Raw genomic sequence first — 22,162 nt, 5'->3', positions numbered from 1 at the left:
AGAGAATCTGAAGCAGGCTCCACACTCTCAGTGAGGAGCCCAACGTGGGGCTCAAACCCATGAATGGTGAAATCATGACCTGAGCCTAAATCAAGAGTCGGATCCTCAACTGACTGAGCCACCCAGGTACCCCTCACTGCTTGTTTTCCAATATGGGTATATTTTATTTCTTTTTCCTGCCTAATTGCTCTGGCTAAAGCTTCCAATACTGTGTTAAACAGAAATGGTGAAAACATACATCTTTGTCTTGTTCCTGGTCTTAGGGGTGAATCTCTTTTTCTAAAAATGGGATCTTTTCACTCTGCTGTCAGAAATGATGTTTTAAATGCATCTAAGAAGATATCTGGGGGCCAAATTCATGGTAACAAGTGAATAATTAATATTAAATTCTCTCTTTGGAACAATTCTTACAAACTTGGAGAATATTGTAGCTGAAGACCCAGAAGGGTAGAGTGACTTTCCTAAGTCAACACAGCAAATTGGATGCTATTCTGGGACTAGAAGTCAGGACTTCTGACTCTTGTCAAATGCTACTGACATTAGAGCACATAGTAAAACATAAAAGAGAGGCACCTGCAACTCTAGAAGTGAAACAAGAATTTCAAGAGAAGCAGGAGGGGCACAGAAAGGGAGTGAAGCTTTGGGGAGCTAGATTGGTTTTGAAGACAAATCCTCACTACTTCACAATTTGGCTAGAACGGACCTAGAAACAAATTAAGTTTTACAACCCCTACCTGTTGGGGCTTAGATTAATGAACTCATTTATTCATTTAAAAAATATACTGAGGCCTACTATGTGCCATGTACTAAGAAAACAGCATGGAACAAAAACTTAAGGTGTCTACTCCTCAGGGAGCTGACATTCTAGTGCTACTTGTTCCCAAACCCCTCTTTGATAACCTCCTTCTTTCTTCAAATTCTCCACAGCGTGAGCCATAACATACAAAGTAGGAAGATTCAGCTGAGGTCAGAGATGCTATTAAAGGTTAGAACGTGAAAATAACAACAATAGGGATAACAGCAGCTTTGAGGATTCTTTGGGGCTATGAAGGGTGTCTGGTGGTCCCTCTCTGTCCCAAGGACAATGAAGAGGTGAAGGTCATCCCACTCCTGTTACTGAGCAACGTCTGATGCAGTGGCAGGAGTCTTCCTCTATTCTTTTTTTTTTTTTTTAATTTTTAAATGTTTTATTTTGTTTTGAGAGAGAGAGACAGAGGGAGAAAGACAGAATGGGGGAGGGGCAGAGAGAGAGGGAGACTCAGAATCCGAAGCAGGCTCCTGGCTCTGAGCTGTCAGCACAGAGCCTGACTTGGGACTTGAACTCACAGACCACAAGATCATGACCTGAGCTGAAGTTGGATGCTTAACCAACTGAGCCACCCAGGTACCCCTGTCCTATTCTATTCTTAGGAGAGAATTTTTGGAGCTCAGTGTCTGTCTCCAGGTGGAAGATCTCACACTAAACCCCAACTGTAGCTAAGAAAAGTGTGGCATGGATCCGAATGCCAGAAAACCCTGTCATAGAGTTCAGTCCTAAAAGCTACAGGGAAAACAGTCACAGAAGCCCTTGGTTGGTGGCACCCTGGCCTATCATCAACATTCTTAGGGTCGTTCCTTCTCACAGCTAGGTCTCTCCACTCTGTCTGCCTCTGTCTTGCTGTCCCACCGTCTGCCCCAGTATCAGCCCAGTATCAGGAAGAGCAGGGAATTAGGCAAAGTGAAAAAGCCTTGGGAGGACATGAGGGGAGACCCCACTGGGGTTGTCATTGGGGTTCAATGACAAGAGTTGGAGGACCTGGATTCTAGTTCCATCTCACTGGCTGGTTCATGTGTCTAGAAAGATCACTTTACTGTTCTTGATCTCATCTTTTGCATCTGAAAAGTGGGGAACCGTATTAGTGAAGATAATGTCCAGCTACTGTAGCAGCGACAGCCCCAAATCTCAGTGGCTTAAGACAAGAGAAGTTTCTCACTCACTTAAAGTCCACTTGACAGTGGGGGTGGGGAGCTACTCCACAGTATCTTCCAAGGACCCAGGCTGGCAGAGCATCTAGCATTCAAGGATGCCTGGCTGTCAACAGGCAGTGCCAGACGGGAAGAGAAGAGTACAATAAGGATCTCACAGGAGGTGTCTGTGGACCAGGTCTGTAAATGGCACGTATCACTGTGCATGCATTCAGTGCAGACATCTCACCGCAGGGTAGACTGGGAAACAGTTCTTAGGAGGCACGGGAAGCAGACAAAGACCCTGCACCGACGAGGCTCACTTTCTATGGCCTTGTGGCTTAAGGTGTGATCCATGGACCACGAGCAACAGCATTTCCTGGGAATGTATTAAAAATGCAGAATCTCAGGGGCACCTGGATGGCTCAGTGGTTTGAGCATCTGGCTCTTGGTTTCGAGCATCTTGGTTTTGGCTCAGGTCATAATCTCACAGTTCATGAGTTCAAGCCTCATGTCAGGCTCCACACTGAGAGTACGGAAGTTGCTTGGGATTCTCTCTCTCCCCTTCTCTCTCTGCCCCTTCCCCTGCTCATGTGCATGCACACACACACACACACACACACACTCAAAATAAATAAACCAAAAAAAAAAGAAATGCAGAATATCAGACCCTACCCCAGATGCACTAAGTCTGAACCTGAATTTTAATAAAAGCCATAGGCAGTGTGGGTCCACTTTTCAGGGTTGAGAGGAATGTCCTAGTGAGGGGAAATGAACATGCTGGTCTAGTATCCTGGCTAGTTCATTAACAAGGGCTGTGGAGTCTGATGAGCCTGACGGAATCCTGTGTCTTCCACTTGTTAGCTACATAATCTTGGGCAAATTACTTCATCACGTTTTAGTTCCTCCAATGGTAGTAATAATGGTACTTACCTTACAGGGTCATTGGGATTATGAAATGAGACAGTCCATACCAAGTCATCATCACACTGCCTGCTATAGAATTTGTGCTCAACAGATGTTCACTGGTATTAACCTTATTGCTATTACTTCTCCCACAGAGTTGGTGTCCCTTTAACTTCCCTAAGTCAACCCCAGCACAAGGATAGCAAATACATGGCATGCATCTCACTAGTTTATTCTCCAGTGTCCAAGATAGACTTGCTAGTCATTCAAGACACTCTTTCTCCCAGAGCCCAGACTTGCCTGAGAGTCTGTCTTACACAAGTTTTCAGGTAGCTGCTACTACTTAACTGAAGTAGGTATGTAAGAAAAACTATTTGCCATCTCTGGTTGACTTGGGCACTGGCAGTGACCAAACCTCCCCTTTACTATCAACTGTATCGGTATTCTTATTAGGGGACAAGGAAAGAGAAGAGGGCAAAGACCAGTAGAAAGTGTCCAGCCTGGGAGGCTGTGAGGATGGTGGAGTCCTTGCAAATGAGGGGTCGGGAGATGAAGTGGCTCTGAGGAAGGGGCTCAACTAGAGGCACATTAAATTTGAAGTCTTTAAGACGTCTAAATGGAAACATTAGAACGTATGAAGACACAAGACTGGATTTAGGAGGAACCTCTGGGTTGGAGACAAAGATCAGGTCACATCTGTGGCAGACACTGCTGATTATCCAACCACCATTTCCCCCTTCTGCTTAGTTAACTGTACCCCACTTTTGTTCACATGTAGAGTAGTCTTCTTTCCAGAGGAGATTAGACCCTAATCCAGCCTCAGACCGTAGTGCTGTGGGTGAATCTTGATTAGCCCAACATCTTGATTAGTCACAGATAATTCCATTCCCCTTACCGGTTTTTAAGTTTGGGAATGTAATACAGTTCTGGACAATAAAGTATGTCTGTGAAGAAGATTCTAAACATTTCTAGGATTCCTCTCTTTTTTTGAAAAAAGATGGAAAGAGAAGCTTCTTATTGTCTGCCTCTAGATGTGGCTCTATGAGATGGACTGACTAAAGCTTCCACAGCCATTTTGGGACCATGAGGGGACAAGGCTGAGGGCAAAACCCAGCATGCTAAGGACGGACGAAGAGAAAGATGGAAAGAAATGGTCTCTGATGATATCATCAATCTATCAGATTAGTCCAACCCCAGAAAAGACCTCAGGTGTGCTTGCTACGTGATAATAAATGTTTTCCCTAATTTCTTTTAAGTCATTCATTTATTTTGAGAGAGAGAGAGAGTGAGTATGCACAGGGGTGGGGCAGAGAGAGAGAGAGAGAGAGAGAATCCCATGCAGGCTCTGCACTGTCAGCACAGAGCCAGATGCAGGGCTCGAACTCACAAACTGTGAGATCATGACCTGAGCCAAAGTCAAGAGTCAGATGCTTAACCGACTGAGCCACCCAGGTGTCCCATATTCTTCTTATTTAAGCCAGCTGAGTCACAGTCTGTGTTGTTTGTTGCCAAAAGAATTTCAGCCAATATACCACCTCTGCAGAGAAATTTCTATATGACAGAAGTGACCACTAAAACCATGAGAGTGTTTGTAAAACTCAATGGAGTGTGCAGGGAGGAGGAAAACCATGGGGAAGGTCATTGGTGTGGTGATCGAAGGAAAGGAAAGAGCAAAGGAGACAGAGAAAGAGCACCATCAAGGGTAGGAGGATAATTAGAACAACCTGTGGTGTACAGGTTCCTGCAATGAGAGGCTCAAGAAAAAAATATATAAGTGGTTCTGTAACAAAAGAGTGGCGCAGAGCCTAGGTAGCTCTGTCAGTTAAGCCTCTCTGACTCTTGGTTTTGGCTCAGGTCATGATCTTGCGTTTTGGGAGTTCAGAGCCCCACATGAGGCTCTACACTGACACCACGGAGCCTACTTGGGATTCTCTCTCTCTGCCCTCCCCTCTCTCTCAAAATAAATAAATAAACATTAAAAAAAAGTGGTGCAGAAGCCAGTGGAAAGGGAGTGAAGATAATTATTTGTTGGTTGACTGACTACCTGTCCGTCTGATTGCTTGTTCAACGGCTCTGCTCCCTGCTCACCAGCTACTTCCTGGTGGCCCAGATGACCCCAGGGGCCAGGACTTGGGAAACTTTGGCCCTGTGGGTGACAAAGCAGCATCCCTCTGCAGATATGAAAGCCACATGCGTGGGGCTTCCGGGTCGGTGGGGTTTACAGAATGCTGCCCATTGTCAGCTGAGGAGTCCTGACACCTGGTCCTGACCCTATCTTCTGTAGACAGAACATGAAACAGAGTTTTGTTTATCAGCTGTAACTCGAGGGAAGTCACTTTGTTGCATTCTTGTTGCCAGTACAGGGAACAGCCCTAGCTTCCTGCTGCTCTCCTCCTCCTTCTTCCTTCCTCCTTGCTCCTTTAGTATATGCCACGCTTCCTGCCTTTCATCACAGGGTTCCCTCTGCCATGAATGTCCTTCCTCCTCATCCCATCTCCACTTGTTAAAGTCTCTTCCTGTCCTTCAGGACTGACACCTCCTCCGTGAAGCCCTCCCCATTCCTCCCAACTGGAAAATGTCTCTGGCACTTAAGTGATCCCATTCCAGAACTTGGCTTCAACCTCTGTTTTCCTAAGCACTGGGGGTGGGGGGTGGGGGAGGGCAGTACTGGAGACATTTGTGGTTTCCTGGGAGACAAGAAAGACACAGAAGGAAATTCACCTATACAAATAAGGCAAGGCCTGCACAAACTCTGTCCCGTGTATGAAGAGGGTGGGCACAGGGGAAATAGAGAAGTGACTGGATCCTCTCCTCCCACCTGCAAACTAGCCCTTCCTCTCTTCCCTTCTCAGATGACCTCTGGGGCAGAACAACCTTGGCAGGGTGGGCTGCATAAGTCCACAGTCATCAGCTGGGAGCAGTGCTCCCAGGTCAGCCTGTGCACAGCTGGCCTTCCCCACCATTGGAGGGTAAGTGACCTCACAGGCCCCCAGATAAACGCCTACTTCCTTTTGGGCCAGCCTCACTCCATGGGCCTCCCCTCTGCTTGGCCCCTCTCCACCTCTGCAGCCTTTTCTCCTGGGCTCCAAGCCTGATGTCTAGCCACTCTCTTTCTCCTTATCTCTCTCCTTCTTTATCTGGCATTGTTTCTTTCTCTGTCTGCCCATCTCTCCCAGACGATGTCCTTGTCCTTCCTTACCCCTCTTCCTCATTCTCTCATCCTCCCGACTGAAATAAAGATCCTCCAAAGAAAACAGATAGGCTTCTTGCATATCAGCACACGTTGATTGGGGGAACTACGAAACAGATGCAGAGAAGGTGATGCTTTGGAGTGTCTGGTACCCGGCGGCAGAGAAACTTACATGTGTTCTTCAGACTTGATTGGACCTAGGGGTAAAATCATGGGTCAGGGTCCAGAAAGCCCGAGTTAGAAATGTAACCTGTCCCTTTTCTTTTTTTTTTTTTTAAATGTTTTTTTTTTTAACATTTATTTATTATTGAGAGATAGAGAGAGACAGAGCATGAGCATGGGAGGGGCAGAGAGAGGGGGAGACACAGAATCTGAAGCGGGCTCCAGGCTCTGAGCTGTCAGCACAGAGCCCCACGTGGGGCTCGAACTCACAAACCGAGAGATCACGACCTGAGCTGAAGTCGGCCGCCTAACCAACTGAGCCACCCAGGCGCACCTGTCCCTTTTCTAGTGTCCTAAACTGGCAGCCTAAATTTGCTTGATTGTAAGCCCGTATCATTTTTTAAAAATTGAGTGGTATCTTCAATATATGCACATCTAACTATTTATTTATTTTATTTTATTTTCTTAGAGAGAGAGTGGGCATGGGCAGGGAAGGGGCAGAAAGAGAGGGAGAGAGAGAATCCCAAGCAGGCTCCACACTGTCAGCACAGAGCCCTGTATGGGGCTCAAATCCACGAACCGTGAGATCATGACCTGAGCCAAAGTCGGATGCTTAACCGACTGAGCCACCCAGGCGCACCACATCTAACTATTTCTAAGTCATAAGTGAAATAAAATCGTCACTTGTGGCAAAGAATGCTACTTGCTTCCCATTATCCTTTTTCCTTTCTTCTACAATATTAAAACCCCTAAATTTTAGACATATAGCCATCCAAAATGAAGACTACATTTTTCATGCCCAAGCAGCTAGACATACCTGTTTGGATTAAGTTCTGGCCAAGGGGGTTTCAGGGGAAGCGATGTATAAATTCTGGAACCTGCCCCCTCTCCCTCACTTCCCCCATGCTGCCTGCTGGAGTGTGGATTTGGTAGCTAAGCCATCTTGAACTCCATGGAGTAGGATCAGATCTAGTAATGGTGAGGAGACAGGAGAGAAGGAGCCTAGGTCTCTGGGAAAAGCCTGATGGAGAAGATACTTCACCCAGGAGATGGGAGGCACTGGCTTCCAGATACTTCTATGTAGTTGAGTCCTGCTATCATGCAGCTGAACCTATGTTTTAACTACATTGTACTTCTATGGAAACATTGTGTACATCATAAAACATATGTACAATATGGACTATGAAAAGGATATTTTTAAATACATTTTTATTTATATGAGAAAAAGTTTAGATTAAAGGAGAATTTGTAAAGGTGGCTCAGAGAGTTTGCATATACCCCATACCCAGTTTCCCCTGTTATTAAATCTTAATTTAGTGTGGTAAATTTGTCCCAATTAATGAACCAATGCTGATACAGTATTACTGAAAACTTCTGCTTTACAATGGTGGTTTTTAAATAAATAGAAGTTTCCCATTTTCTTCCCATCACCATATATCTTGTGCACCCCCATAAATGTGTACCCCAGGGGGGTACCATTGTCCTAGTTAATGGGGCTGTCAGTTCCCTTGCTAGTCACATAGCACAGAATGGGACACTGAGAGGCAACACCAGGTAAAGGGAGGCCAAAGAGTGTGAGTACTGAGTGGTATCACCAAGGATCAGTCCAGAAAGCTTCTTGGAGGTTGGGTTTTGCCAGGAGATACAGGGATGGACAGAAGGGTCTGGAGCTTCCAAGGTGATGACTAGCCCATGTGCAGACCCCAAGAGTGGGAAGGAGCAAAGGCAAAACAGCGGCAGTGAGGTAGAATCTGGTTTGCATTAGGAATGCAGCCTGGGAGGCAGCAAACAGCAAGACAGAGTCAGGGAGGCTGGGTGGTAGACTTCTGCCCTGGGTCTTGGGTACTTTCCTTGTTACAGAGCCTGTCTGTTTTTTTTTTTTTTTGTTTTTGTTTTTGTTTTTGTTTTTGTTTTTTTTTTGAGCCCAAGGCACTGTCTGTTCTGCTGGGGTCTGTGTGTCCTGGCCCCTCATTAAAGCAATGGGATTTTCCTTGACCCTTGGGAGTCCATGTATCTGGAAGTCAGCCATAATCTTTGAGAAAAGTCACAGCAAGACTCCCCTTTTCAGGCCAAGCCAGGGGATAAGAGCTATAGGGGGAATCAAGGCCTTTTCTGGCATGTGCATGGAATGCATCCACTTGTACGCTGCACACTCCTTCCTGACAGCTTCTGTTCAAATTCCGATTCCCAGCGAGGAGCAAGAACCAGGTTCCTTGTGTCTGTGCAGGGAAGATGCCTGTGGACCAAAGAAGTTCAGGAAACAGGGTGCCTGGGGTCATCTGCATTTTCTCTCACTTGGAAGCAAGAAAGCCCAGGGAGTCGCGCCTGGTGGCCCAGCAATCTGGCCATCATCTAGGTCTGGTTTGTAGAAACAGAGGTACAGAATAAGGGGTCACAGACAGCGAGGGTGGAAGGAATAGAAGCACATTTATAACACTGTATTGAAACAATCTTGGGCGCCTGGGTATCTTAGTCAGCTAAGCGTCCGATTCTTGGTTTTGGCTCAGGTCATGATCTCACGATTCGTGGGTTCGGGCCCTGCGTCTGGCTCCACACTGGCAGTGTGGAGTCTGCTTTGGATTCTCTCTCTCCCTTTCTCTCTGCCCATCCCCTGCTCATTCTCTCTAAACAAACAAACAAACAAACTTAAAAAAAAAAAAACCAATTTATCTGTCTAGATGTGAGCAGTCTGGGTCCTGTTCCTTTTGGATTTCCATGTCTAGTCCAGTGCCTGGCATGTGATATGTGCTCAGTACTTGTGTGTTGAATGAATTACCCATCTAAACATACTTACCTCATTCGTGGCAGAACCAGCAGGAGCCTGGGTATCCTGAGCCTTGGGTTCTACTGTTCTTTTCACTACACTGAATTACTGAGTTGCTTCTGGACCTCAGTCTGGCTTAGCAGAAGTTCAAGGTACCGTTTGGTTCTGCCAGCCATCTTGCTCCTCCACTCCAAGTGTATCCATGCCTGATTCTCAACAGGGCTCTTTAGAGCATGGAGCTAATGAAGACAGTTGTAGTCACAAGATCATTACTCACCTGAGCTGGTTCACCAGGCTGAGTTCCTGGCTCTAGGCAGTTGTCTTGTAGATTGGAAGGTATGAACAAGTGCTGACAGTTGTGTTCAAACCCATGACACTCAATGGGTCCATAGGGCCTAGAAAATAAAATCCAAAATCTATACGGTGAAACTAGGGCCCTCTATACTTTGGCTGGAGCCCCCTATATCTCCATCAACTCTCATCTGGATGCTGGCTCTAATCACCCACTTGCCCCAAACATCTGTGGTTTCGTCAAACATAACATGTACCTTCCTTACACACAGTATTTCCTGCTCCCAATGTCTTTGCTCAAATATTTCTACCACTAGCAGTGCCAACCCCCATCTCTCCCTACCAAAATCTTATTCTCTGAATTCTGAATCAAATTCCCTTCCAAGCTTTCCTGATTCCTCTGGCCATTTATTGGATGGTGTGAAATCTCTGCCCGCCCCGCATTGTCTATATTTTAAGAGCCACCTTTACTCCCCAGTATTATTGCTACTTTTACATCTGTGTCTGGCAAGAGACTATGAGCTATGGGGAGCATGGATGCTTGCCACTTTTTCTGTTCCCCTCATCCCCATCTCCAGCACTGAACCCAGAAAAGACTCTTGGCACCTCCTACACTGCAGGTGGAGGAGAGTGGTCAGTAGCATTTTCTTTATGTTAGAAAATTAGAGCTTTCTTATTTGCCCATACTCTGAATCAGAACATCCCAAATGGACTGTCTTTCCCTTAAGTTAGGTGAAGCCACCACTGTGTGAGGGTGTGATATTGGATCTCGGGAACCATGAGATTAAGCAGGGATCATATGAATTAGCCTGTCCAAAGGAAGGAGCATCTAGCCTCAGGAGGAGGAGTCTGGGCTGGGAGAAACTGGCTGGCCCAGTCCTTGGGAAAGGTCACCTAGCTCCCCAAATGGGCAAGAGGACTGAGTTATGGAATCCCAGGAGGCTCAGTAGACCCAAAAGAGGAGAGGGAGCAAGTCCAGACATGGCTGTGAACCCACCCAGGCCCTCTTCCTGCTCCCTCGTCCTCCAAAGCCCATTGCTGTGCTTTCCCTGCCCAGAGGAAGAAGAGACAGAGGCAGGAGTGAGAGCAGAAGTGGGAAGATCATGAGCATGCACATGTTCCCTTTTTGGAATCTTCTTCATTACCCTTGTAAAGATGGGCTCCAAGTTTACCACCCACAATTTTTATTTTAGTTTATTTCAGTTTTTAGGTTTTTATTAGTTTATTTTGAAAGGAGGGGGAGAGGTAGAGAAAGAGGGAAACAGCATCCCAAGTAGGCTCCATACTGTCAACGCAGAGCCCCACGGCAGGCTCAACCCCAGGAACCGTGAGATCACAACCTGAGCCAAAATCAAGAGCCAGACACTTAACTGACTGAGCCACCCAGGCGCCCTCCAAATTTTACAGCACAAAACATATAAAGTTAGTTGTAAGCCATCTGTACCTGGCACAAACAAATCTGTTACACTAATGTTTAAAACTATTTCCTCTGTAGGAAGGTCTCCCGCAGCTGGCCATGAGGACTCTTGTGGCATCGACCATCTATTAGGCGGTGTTCAGGGGCACAGTCCATGGTCACCACCTCCCACCTGCCTCCCTCTTCCCCACTCAGAAGTCACTGCTCCCAGAGCTTCAGCAAAGCTTGCTCTTATCAGCAGCCTTTTCCCAGCATCCCCCATGCCACCCCTTCCCCCATCCTTTCTGGGCCTTTTCCCCCCCAAGTGCTGCTGGGATCCTCGAATGGAAGGCGCTTGGCAGCTCCATGGGTTTCCCAGGCAGCTGCTACTCCCCTAGACTCTGAGCACTGGTAACCTTCGCCCCAGTGCAGCCTTGGTTGGGCTTGGAACCAAAACCATTACATTCATCTCCCTCTTACTCTCCAAAGGGGGTGGGGTGGGCTGGCTTCTGGGAAGTGACTAGACTCCCCACCACCACCCTGTGCAATATGCTGGCCTTCTGACTCTGGGCAAGAGCAAGAAAAGAGCCGAGGATTCAGCTCTCCATGCTTCCTTGAGAAGGATCCACTCACCTGCCAGAGACACACCTGACTTTCCCTCTATCATCTGTCAGATTACCCACAACTCCTAGATAAAAGTGGTGGATTACCCACACTACCATAAGAACGAACTGGCCCAGATAATGCAAAATCACGAAGAACCTGAAACCAGTTCAGTTCGTCTTTGGAGAACTTTATGATTTTTTTCCCCTCTTCCTGCAGCTGATTTTCCTGACTATTGAATATGAAAATCCATACAGTCCCTGGGTAGGGATGGAGGAAAGCTGATTCCTGATGAGATCTGGCCACAGACAAGTGTCAAAACAGACAGCTACATGGAAATATCTGAGAGGCTGTTCTCTGAGAAGTTTTTAAAAAGTCGCAGGAATTGCAGAGACTCTAAGTGCTGTCTGTATCTGTTTAATATTTCCTCTGCTTTGAAAACAAAACCAGAGTCATAAGGTATCAATGCTGGAAGGGGACTCTGAGACCATTAAATCCAACCCCCACTTTATGCAGATGAAGAAAAGGGGACCCACATGGTAGGCAGGCTGTAGCTTAACACAACAGCGTATCTCTTCCTCTTCATCAGAATTTTGAGTCATGTTCCCCTTTACCCAGAAATCATCTACCTTCTCAGCTCCCTTCACACAACAGCTCCTCAACACAGAAACTTCTGCCCAATTCCTATTTTATGCACCTGCCGGGTGTGTCCTTTTTGTGTGTGTCATTGTGTACATTTTAATGACTTACTTCCCCTATTAACCTATAAGCTAGAAAAAAAAAATAAGTCCTATGGGTTTCTTTTTGTAAACCCCATGCTAATGACTCATTACCTAATGACTTCTCACTAACTGCTTCCTGGCAACCATCTCAGGTCTTGTCCAGCAACTACCCAGGGTTCAAGTCCTGACTCTGTTACTGTCCACCCATGTGATCTTGGGCAAATGACTTAACTTCCCCTCTAGAAATGGCACCAAAGAGTGGCTGAGTGAGACCAAGGGAGAGCTTTAGTCTGTGATAGCCGCTCCCCAAACACACAGCGTAAAGTAAAAACAATGCATAGAGAAACCCAGCTTCAGAACAAATCCCCTGGTACCACCACAACCTGATTATAACCTTCCTCCCTCTCAATTTCCTCAACTGGAAAAGGCAGGGGGGAAATGATATCTTATAGAGTTATAGGAAAGTTAAATAAGAAAGCCCATGTAGGGGTGCCTGGGTGGCTCAGTCAGTTAAGCGTCCGACTCTTGATTTCGGCTCAGGGCATGATCTACAATTTGTGAGTTCAAGCCCTGCATTAGGCACTGTGCTGACATCACGGAGCCTGCTTGGGTTCTGTCTCCCTCTGTCTCTACCCCTCCTCCTGCTCGCTATCTCTTTTCTCTCAAAAATAAATAAACATTAAGAAAAAAAAAAGATAGTCTGTGTAAAGTACTTAACATCTCGAAAAACTGTTCAATTCATGTTAGCCCGGGCACTGTGCCTGGGATAAGGGAATCCATAACAAATAAAACCTGGTCCCTACCCTGAAGTGCTCACTGGTACCTAGAGGAGGCAGACACATCATTCAATGGCAACCTCATAATAGGACAGACTAACAGCAGGATGAAAAGACAGTATTAACCAGAGGAAGGAACAACTTTCAGGAGGTCTGGGAAGATTTCACAAAGGATGAAATGTTTGAGCAAGAGTCTGGAACCTGAATAGGAGTTTCCTGGGCAGACATGTAAGTATCACACTAGCCAGAAGGAACACCCTGTAAAAAACAAAACAAAACAAAAACCCAGAGGCTTTAAATGTCACAGATCCTTCAAGGTGCACGAATAATTAGGTAGAGGGAAGTGAGAAGTGGTAGGAATGAGGCAGGAGAAGGAGACCATGTGGGCGGAAGGAAAAGGCACAAGCTTTGGAGTGGGTTCCCACGAGCGAATTCCTTTGCTCATCTGTAAAAAAGGCAGGAAAACAACAGCTACTACCAGTAATAAACACTGGTGATTTAGTAGACTGCATCTAAATGCTAGCCTGTGACAGGTCTCCTGGGCTTCGTTGACAAGGCTGTGGGGTTTCAGGGTGGGGGAGCGTCAGTGTCAGAAGAACCAATAGGGGGAAGGTGGCAGTAGCAGAGAGGGGCACCTTCAGGCAGATGCAATATTCCAGGAAAGCAGGGCTCAGGAGACTCGGGGGGCTTGGAGGCCGTGCTGGTAGTACAAGCATTTTGGTAAAACTTGAATGAAGTGACTGATACAGAAAAGGAATTGAGAGTGAAGCCTTTACCAATGAAAATTGTACATTTTTTTTGGTGAAGATTAGAAGACAAAAAATGAAGGATGTATGGTATCCTATATATTATATGGTATCATATATACGTATATTTATTTATTTAAGGTTTATTTATTTTGAGAGCGAGCAAGTGAGCAGAGGAGGGGCAGAGAGAGAGGGAGAGAGAGGGAGAGAAAGAATCTCAAGCAGGCTCCCCACTGTCAGCGCAGGGTCTGACATGGGGCTCAATCTCATGAACAGTGAGATCATGACCTGAGTCGAAGTCAAGGGTTGAACACTTAAACCGACTGAGCCACTCAGATGCCCCTGCATCCTATATATTATAACTATAATAATGTGAGCATAATTCCTCCTGTTATTACTGAGTTGTCCTTCTGGAGGGAAACCTGGCCCACTCCCCCTCCTTTCCAGGATGAAAAAGCTGAGGCCCAGAGAGGCTGAATCACTCTCCCAAGACCAGCAGTGGGGGTAGGGGGAGGAGTGGGGGAGGGAATGAAGTCCTGGGGACTCCTTGGGCCAGTAACACCAGTGACATTGGTTCAACTTCCACATGTAGAAATAACTGTACCTTTTAGTTTTTAAAACCATGTTATGTGCTATTTAAATGGGTCTTAAAATGTCGTGTCCTGCAGAAAGTGTCATGGACTCTTTTACGAGAGGCCAGTTCATGTCAGGGGCCAGCCTATAAAAACTGATAGTGGGCGTCTTGCAGGACAGCACTGTGTCCCGAGGGCTGACCCCGAAATCCCAGAGCACCGAGTGACAGCAGTCACACCTCAGGCAGACTTTTCTGTCGACCCCGTGTCACTGGCTGCGCACTGTGAGCCATCTTGTTCTGCCAGGTGGCCAGGCAATCGGGAGGACGGAGAGTGAACGGACACGCACAAGTGCCCACAGGAGCAAACGGGAAAGTACTCTCCGTTTGCGTGTCCTCCTGAGGGTGGGACTGTATGTGTGTGTGAAGTGGGGGGCAGAATGTGTGTTGGGGAAGGAGAGTGAGAGTCAGGGGGTTGGGATACAGGGGGTCTTTGTACATCAAGAGCAGCAGGTGAGCCCCTGGGCTTTCATATGATTCGAGCAGAGCAGGAAACCTCCTCCTGTAAAGGCCAGGCAGGGACTGCCAGGCCGGACTCAGTCCTCCTTCTGGTTTCAATGGGCAATGCACACCACCGTATGCCCTGCCGGCTGGCCCCAGACCTCTCCAGCATCCCACACGCAGGCTCCCCAGCCTCACCCTGCCCCCGCTCAGAGCCCCCAGGCTTTGCCTATGCCGCGGGCAGGCAGCGGTCCGCCCTAGCACAGGCTGGCAGGAGAAGGGCTCCCGCGCCCTCCAGCCCTCTACCCTCCAGCTGTCACTCCACTGGTTGCCCACCATTTGGCAGAGTGCAGCCCCCACCCCCATCCCAGTCTGGTCCAGCAGGCACAGCTTAAGTTTCCACAGAAACTCTGATTTTCCTGGGGTTTGGAGCAGGCCCGGCCAGCCGCAGTTCCAACTACTGCTGGCTTCTGGAGCCCTCTCCTCCCACGGCTCCCAGCGGGGCATGGCCACTGCCACTACAGAGGCTTGGCAAATTCGGGCAGAAGGGGTGGGGTGGCCTGCCTTGGGTTCCTATTTCTCCTCTCGCTGAAATCCTGAATAACAACAGTCACTTAAATGTCACTTTCAACCTTTCAAAGAACTTCCCGAATTTTATTTCCCTTGATCCTCATGACTTCCCAAGCAGGATAATTCAAACGTAACCCCTTTGGGCCAAAGGAGAAACAGAGACCAGAGGGAATAACTTGTCCGAGGTCCCATGGCTGAACTGGAACCAGGGGAATCTTCCACGTTCCACATCGCCACCACCACGCCTTCGCCAGGTGGCACAGACTACTCCCTGAGATGGCTGCAAAAAGGTCTTTGCTCTTTTCAGAGCCTGCCCTTGCATAAAAGAACCTGGAGGTGTCCCATTTAGGGTGCACTGGAGCAGCGGAGGAAAGGCAGCTGACTCTTGGGACTGGGCAGCCTCACCACGTCTGGGCCCAGGAACCTGCCCTCCTTCTCCCCCTAAGAATGAAACCCCTCCCAAGTTTGCTAGAAACATGTGATTTATGATTAACTTTGTGTCCTGGGGGAAGTCTTTTTCTTCATCAACATGAAAATCCCAGAAGGAGAGATGCATTGTCTGGGTTTTTCCCTAGGGGTAATGGGAAGCTTCAAAGAATATGGGAAATTAGAAAAGATGGGGAAGAATGATGTCAGAAGAGGAAAAAGTGTGTACCTCATATGGCTAGAGATGGGAGTTTGGGGGCTTTGCCCCATAGGTGCCTCCTGAGTTTCTTGTATGGGCTTACTGATTTCATACCATGCCAGCTTGGGAAGACAATGCCCCTCAAGGCAACCCATGACTACTCTTTCCTGAATCCACAGGACCAAAACCGTGGAGTCCATGCCCCTGCCTCTGTGCTGCCCCATCCCTAAATACCCCCAAATGTTGAGCCTGGACCCAGTGTCAAAGACTGCCAGAGAAGGAGATACCTTAATGGTCTATACCTGAGTCTCTAGGCTCAGGTGGCTTTGATGTTCTTTGGTCTAGCCTAAATCTTTCCGGCTGAATTTTTAAAAGACCTCTTCAGATCTCTGTGAGGAGAGCAGGCACAGAGCCAACAGGCAGGAAATGAAATCATGATGCTGGTCATTTTCCTCTTTTCTTTCCTCTCCTCTCCTCCCTCCTCCTTCCCATCACCCCACTGCCCCCACCCTTGGGACTACTTGTCAGATGTTTTCACTGTGATGAGCAATGCCTGTGTATACAGTGCCTTTATGTGTTATAGATTTTTGCTGTGAGCCTCCAGGCTTCTCCTTGCAGCCCCAACAAGGGAAATCCCATAATGAAGGATTTCACGGAGCTCCACAGGCCGGGAGAGGCTTTTCTTTCCATCTGTCATTTTACTTCAAGCCTTGACCTTTCTGTTCCCATGTAAAGCAGTACCAGGAAGAAACATGGGCTGGGGAGCGAACGTCTGAGCTGGGATCGCGGACTGGGCTGTGAGCAAGCATCCTAGGGTGTGGATAGTATTAAAATGCGGAATTGAGGAAGACACTTCAGAGGGCATAGATGGGATGTAGGGATGGGGGTAACGAGAAGAGTTTAAAGATGGAAGAGCCCCTCAGTTTAGGATAAAGCCCTAAATACATGTAGGAGGACATCAGAACAGTCTAAGGAGACCCCAGTAACCCTTGGCCAGACACCTCAGGGATGCCATTTTGGGCAAAGAAAGCAGAGGCTTTGGAGTCCCAAAAATCTGGGTTTAAAAACTGACTCTGCCCCTTGCTTGTAATGATCTTGGGGCAAGTGCTTAACGTCCTCAAGCCTCGGAGTCCTCATTTGAAAGTTAGGGGTGATACATACAGACTTCATAGGACTGCTTTATAGATGGAATAGGATAATATCCAGTGCTCAGCACAGCACCTGCTGACAGGTAGCTCATAATCAAGAGTGGCTACTCTTGATTAAGTGTTCTTGATCTCCAGTACAGGTCTGTCTCAACTTATGATGGGGTAGTGTCCCAGTTACCCCATCATAAGATGAAAATACAGTAAGTTGAAAATGCATTTAATACACCTAACCTCCCAAACATGACAGGTTAGCCTAGCCTACCTTGAACGCGTTCAGAACCCTGACATTTAGCCTACAGTTGGGCAAGATCATCTAACACAAATCCCCCTTTAAAAATAAAGTGTTGAATAGCTCATGTAATTGATTGAATACTGTCGTGAAAGTGACAATCACAATTGCTGTCTGGGTACAGAATGGTTGTTGACCTGTGATAGCGTGGGTGACCCGGAGCTCCTGCTCACAGCTGCCCCTGAGCATTGTGAGAGAGCATCACGCTGCGTATCTGTAGCCCAGGAAAAGATCGCAATTCAAAATCCAAAGTATGGTTTCTACTGAATGGGTATGGCTTTCATACCATCATAAAGTTGGAAAACTGTAGGTTGAACCATAGTAAGTCGGGGATGGTCTGTACCTTCAGATGAGGATAGAGCCTCAACAGCACCGGGAAGGTAACAGAAGCCAGAAAGCTCTGCCTTGCTCCCCTTGCTGACCAAACTCCCCGAAACTCTCCAGAGGGGCCTCACTCTGAGACAATCATCCGATGGGAAAGCAAGCGTGGGGCTTTGATGCCGGTGAAGGGCCATCTTCTGACCGACTTTCCCATGTCAGGTCGATGGGGAGACTGGAAAAAAAAAAACCCAGTCTACAAGACTCCACAACCAAATACCCACCCAGCACTGCTTTGAAAGGGCAAAGCTTTAGAGATGCACAAGGATTGTGATTGTTTGAAATGTTGGTAACATTTCATCTTCCCAGAGACCTTGTTCATTTATCAGGGTTCTTAAAACCCTTTTGTTCATAAGCTTGTGGTGAGCACAGAAAACATTCTATCTAATATCAGAGCACAGCTGTTCCGCGACAGAGAGACTTAGGGAGAAAGCCCTTAAAAAAAGAAGGGGAGAAAATCCCACCAGGGATACAAACATGGGAAAAGCAACCGGGGGCAGAAAGACGGCCTTGGGAGCAGCAGCTGCCTAACAAGAGTATGCTGTTTGGGGAAGTGTGAGAAAAAAAGAATCGCCACACTGACAGCGGGCCTCTGGAACTCTCAGTAAACACTGTGACCAAGGCAAGGCCCAACGCTGGGCTCCTCCTCTCTGGAGGGTTCCTGGCAATCGTGCACGAGGCCCCAGCCAGGGCCCCTAAAAATGTTTGAAGTAGGTGTGGAGCCTTGAGTAACATCTTCTTAAGGGCCAGTGTGGCTGGAAAAAAAAAAAAAAAAAGCCTAGTGGAAAACTCTGTCCACCCAAGGCCACAGAAGCCCAGGAAATATTTTCTAAAAAGGGCTTTGATTGCTCCTGAAAGCACAAGACAGACTAAGCCCAGCCAGGCCAAGGCGGGGACTGTGTGTCGCTAGCCATTGGCTGTGTGGGGTTGGGGCAGACAGGTCCAAAGCCTAGGATTTATTTTCAGCTCTTAATTATTTAGCGGGGAGTCATGTAGAACTTCAGATAAAGGAAAATCACATCCATGTTTATGCAATGTCTGAAAAGTACACATTGTTTTTAACAGAATTTGAGTCCATAATCAAAGCCAAATTCTGAAAGGGAAAACAGATAAAGTCAATAGGTAACTTTCAACACTGATGATTACAGCTGCCTTGCAATGCAATACTGGTATATAACAGGAGTTACAAGCTTGAGCTCAGGAATCAGAAAGATCTGGGTTTAAATGCTGGTGCTGGGTGACCTTGAGAAAGTGTTTCAGCCCCTCTGTGCCTGGGATTCTTCATCTGTGGAATGAGAATAATGGCACTTACTTCCTAGGTTGCTGTAAAGGTTAATGAGCTTCTATGGTTATAATGTTATTTTGTTGCAGTCAGAAGAGCCCAGGCAGGAAAATTGGGTGGTCTCAGTTGACCTTTAATTAGGTCCCGTAAAACCCCCCAGGCCTCAGTTTCCTCTCTCTGAGGCAAATGATACCTGTGTACCTTATCTGACACAAATTCCATGGCTCAGGTAGCTTATGAAGTGTAAAGGCATACATAAATGTGATCCATGGTTATTATCAAGTATTCTTAGTATGCAATTTATTTCCCCTGGTTTCCAAACATTCTAATGAAAGAACTTTGGATGGTCAGGTGATCATTCCACCTGCTACCTGAAATCTGATTTCCAACTTTGTTTGGAGCCTGATTCTAACAAATCAATTGCAAAAGAGAAGGAGAGACACACATATGCAGACAGAGAGGTGAACCGACAATTGTGGAATTTTGATGCTATTAGGGAATTATTGTTAATTTTTGTTGTGATAATTGTATTGTAGATACAGATATAGGTATTTGTATGAGAGGGTTCTTACACAGTTGCACATGGAGTATTTATAGATGAGATTATGTGATTGTTCAGATTTGCTTTAAAATCATCTGTGCAGGAAGGGAAGCTGGGGAAAGGTACAGATAAAAGAAGATTGGTCATATGTTAATAATTGTAGAAGCTGAGTGAGGGGCACATGGGAGTTATTTATATTATATTCTCTATTTTATGTTTGAAATTTTTCAATAACAAATGGGAAAAAATACAAAAGGGGAATCAGGGAATGATTAAGCATCTATGACAGCAGCTGAGGACCAAACATAGGATCCTAAACAGGGACTAACAGATATGTTGGATACAAGGAAGATGCAGAGTAATGGGGAAAAACTTGAAATTGGACAGCCTGTCACAGACAAAGCCTTTCGATGTGACCACGCCATATAATTTTTTCCAGGCTGCTGTTTCCTCATCTTTGAAGTGAGGAAAAGAGACACAAATGCCCCTTTTGGCTTTAACATGATAAGATTTTTAAGGATTTCAAAATTGAGGACACGTCACCAGATTTTCTGGATAGAATATATAAATCTCACTTGTAAGTGAGTGAAAGCATTTAAAATGTACCAGAAGTGCTCTCAATTTAAAGAAGTACCACGAGGGGTGCCTGGGTAGCTCAGTGGATTAAGCATCCGACTTTGGCTCAGGTCATGACCTCATGGTTTGTGAGTTTAAGCTCCACATCAGGCTCTGTGCTGATGGCTCAGAGCCTGGAGCCTGCTTCGGATTCTGTGTCTCCCTCTCTCTCTGCCCCTCCCCTAGTCACACTCTGTCTCTCTGTCTCTCTCTCTCTCAAAAATAAACATTAAAAAACAATTAAAAAGAAACAAAGAAGTACCATGATAAAGTGTCTAGATAAGCAACGAATCTTGTGGTGAAGAGTATACCTTCTTCCTCAATTTATTTGTGGCTTCCGATTTGCTCGTTACAGTAACAGGTCAATTGACCAAAGCATACAGAGTTTGGAGAAGTTCTTCAAACATCATTTTTATGAGCTAGATGTGAACTTCACCAAAAAAAAACCCTTTTTATGTTTCAATTCTTCTTACAAAAAAAAGTCCACAACCAAGAGGCTACTTTCCTATCTTAGCAAGAGAAATGAATGCAACCTTCATGGTGATCTCAGGGGCTTTTTCTTCTTCTTTTTAATTTTTTAAAATGTTTATTTACTTTTGAGAGAGAGAGAGAGAGAGAGAGAGAGAGAGAGAGAGAGAGAGAGAAAGCGTGAACAGGGAGGGGCAGAAAGAGAGGGAGACACCGAATCCGAAGCAGGCTCCAGGCTCTGAGCCATCAGCACAGAGTCCGACTCGGGGATCAAACTTATGAACCGTGATATCATGACCTGAGTCAAAGTCAGACACTTAACTGACTGAGCCACCCTGGTGCCCCAGAGACTTCTTCTGACTTGATGTCACCACTGGGCACTAGATCTTAACTGTCCAGGTCTGGAGATGTAGACAGACTGGGCAGAGATCAAGTCAAGTCTACACTGATGCCTTGGCATTTTCTGGAAAGTGCATTTTCTTTCTTTCTTTCTTTCTTTCTTTCTTTCTTTCTTTCTTTCTTTCTTTCTTTCTTTCTTTCTTTCTTTCTTTTTAATGTTTATTTTATTTATTTTGAGAGAGAGAGAGAGTGTGTGTGTGTGTGTGTGTGTGAGTTGGAGGGGAAGAGAGAGAGGGAGATGGAGAATCCCAAGCAGGCTCCCTGCCATCAGTTCAGAGCCCAACTCAAGGCTTGAACTCATGACCATGAGATCATGACCTGCGCCGAAATCAGGAGTTGGACACTTAACCGACTGAGCCACCCAGACACCCCTGGAAGGTGCATTTTCAACATCAATCCTGGTATGAGCCAGTTTTTTCCTAAAAGCGGCAGACAGAGAGGGAAGGGCAGTTAATAAAGTGGTTTTGATGGGCTGAGTCAATTAATCAAGGTTATGCTGATATGGGGTCGTCTCCCTGTACCCCTCATTCCCAACTGCTTTTCCCCTTTCTGTTTGCTTCTATGAACTGTGTTTACTCACAACCCTTCTGGCACAAAATGTGGGGGCTTTTCCCCAAAACCAACAAATTCTCCCACTGACTGGGTGCCCTAGGATTCATTCAGTTCTGATGCTAACTCCCCAGAGTTAGCACAGACCCCATGGTTTAAGGGCTCAGCCCCACAGGACTGCTCTATGTCCAACGCCAGTCACAAGTTCCAGGTTGCCAACTGCACTACTGACTGACAAGCTATAAATTCAGGGGTTCCCATAAGACCCTTCCCCGGGCTTGATCATTTGGTAGAATGGCTCACAGAATTCAAGAACAGTTGACTTACTATTACCAGTTGATTATAAAGGGTACTATAAAGGACACAAATAAACAGCCAGATGATGAGGTACATAGGGTGAGGTCTGGAAGAATCCAGAGCACGGGAGCTTCTGTCTCCAGGGAGTTGGGGTGTTCCCCACTCCTAGGCATGACTGATTAAATCACTGGCCGTTGGTGACTGACTGAATCTCCAGCCCCTCTCCCTTCTCAGGAGGCTGGGGGAAGGAGCTCAAAGTTCCAACATTCTAATCATGCCTGTGTCTTTTTGGTGACAGGCCTCCATCCTGAAGCTATGTAGGGGCCACCAAGAGTGGTCTTCCTAGAACAAAGAATGCTCCAATCACTCCCCTCACCGAGGAAATTCCAAGGGAGTTAGGAACTCTGTGTCAGGATCCAGGGACAAAAA

Source organism: Neofelis nebulosa, chromosome 8 (assembly GCF_028018385.1).
Source record: "Neofelis nebulosa isolate mNeoNeb1 chromosome 8, mNeoNeb1.pri, whole genome shotgun sequence".
Classification (NCBI taxonomy): domain Eukaryota; kingdom Metazoa; phylum Chordata; class Mammalia; order Carnivora; family Felidae; genus Neofelis; species Neofelis nebulosa.
This window is presented reverse-complemented; position numbering follows the sequence as displayed.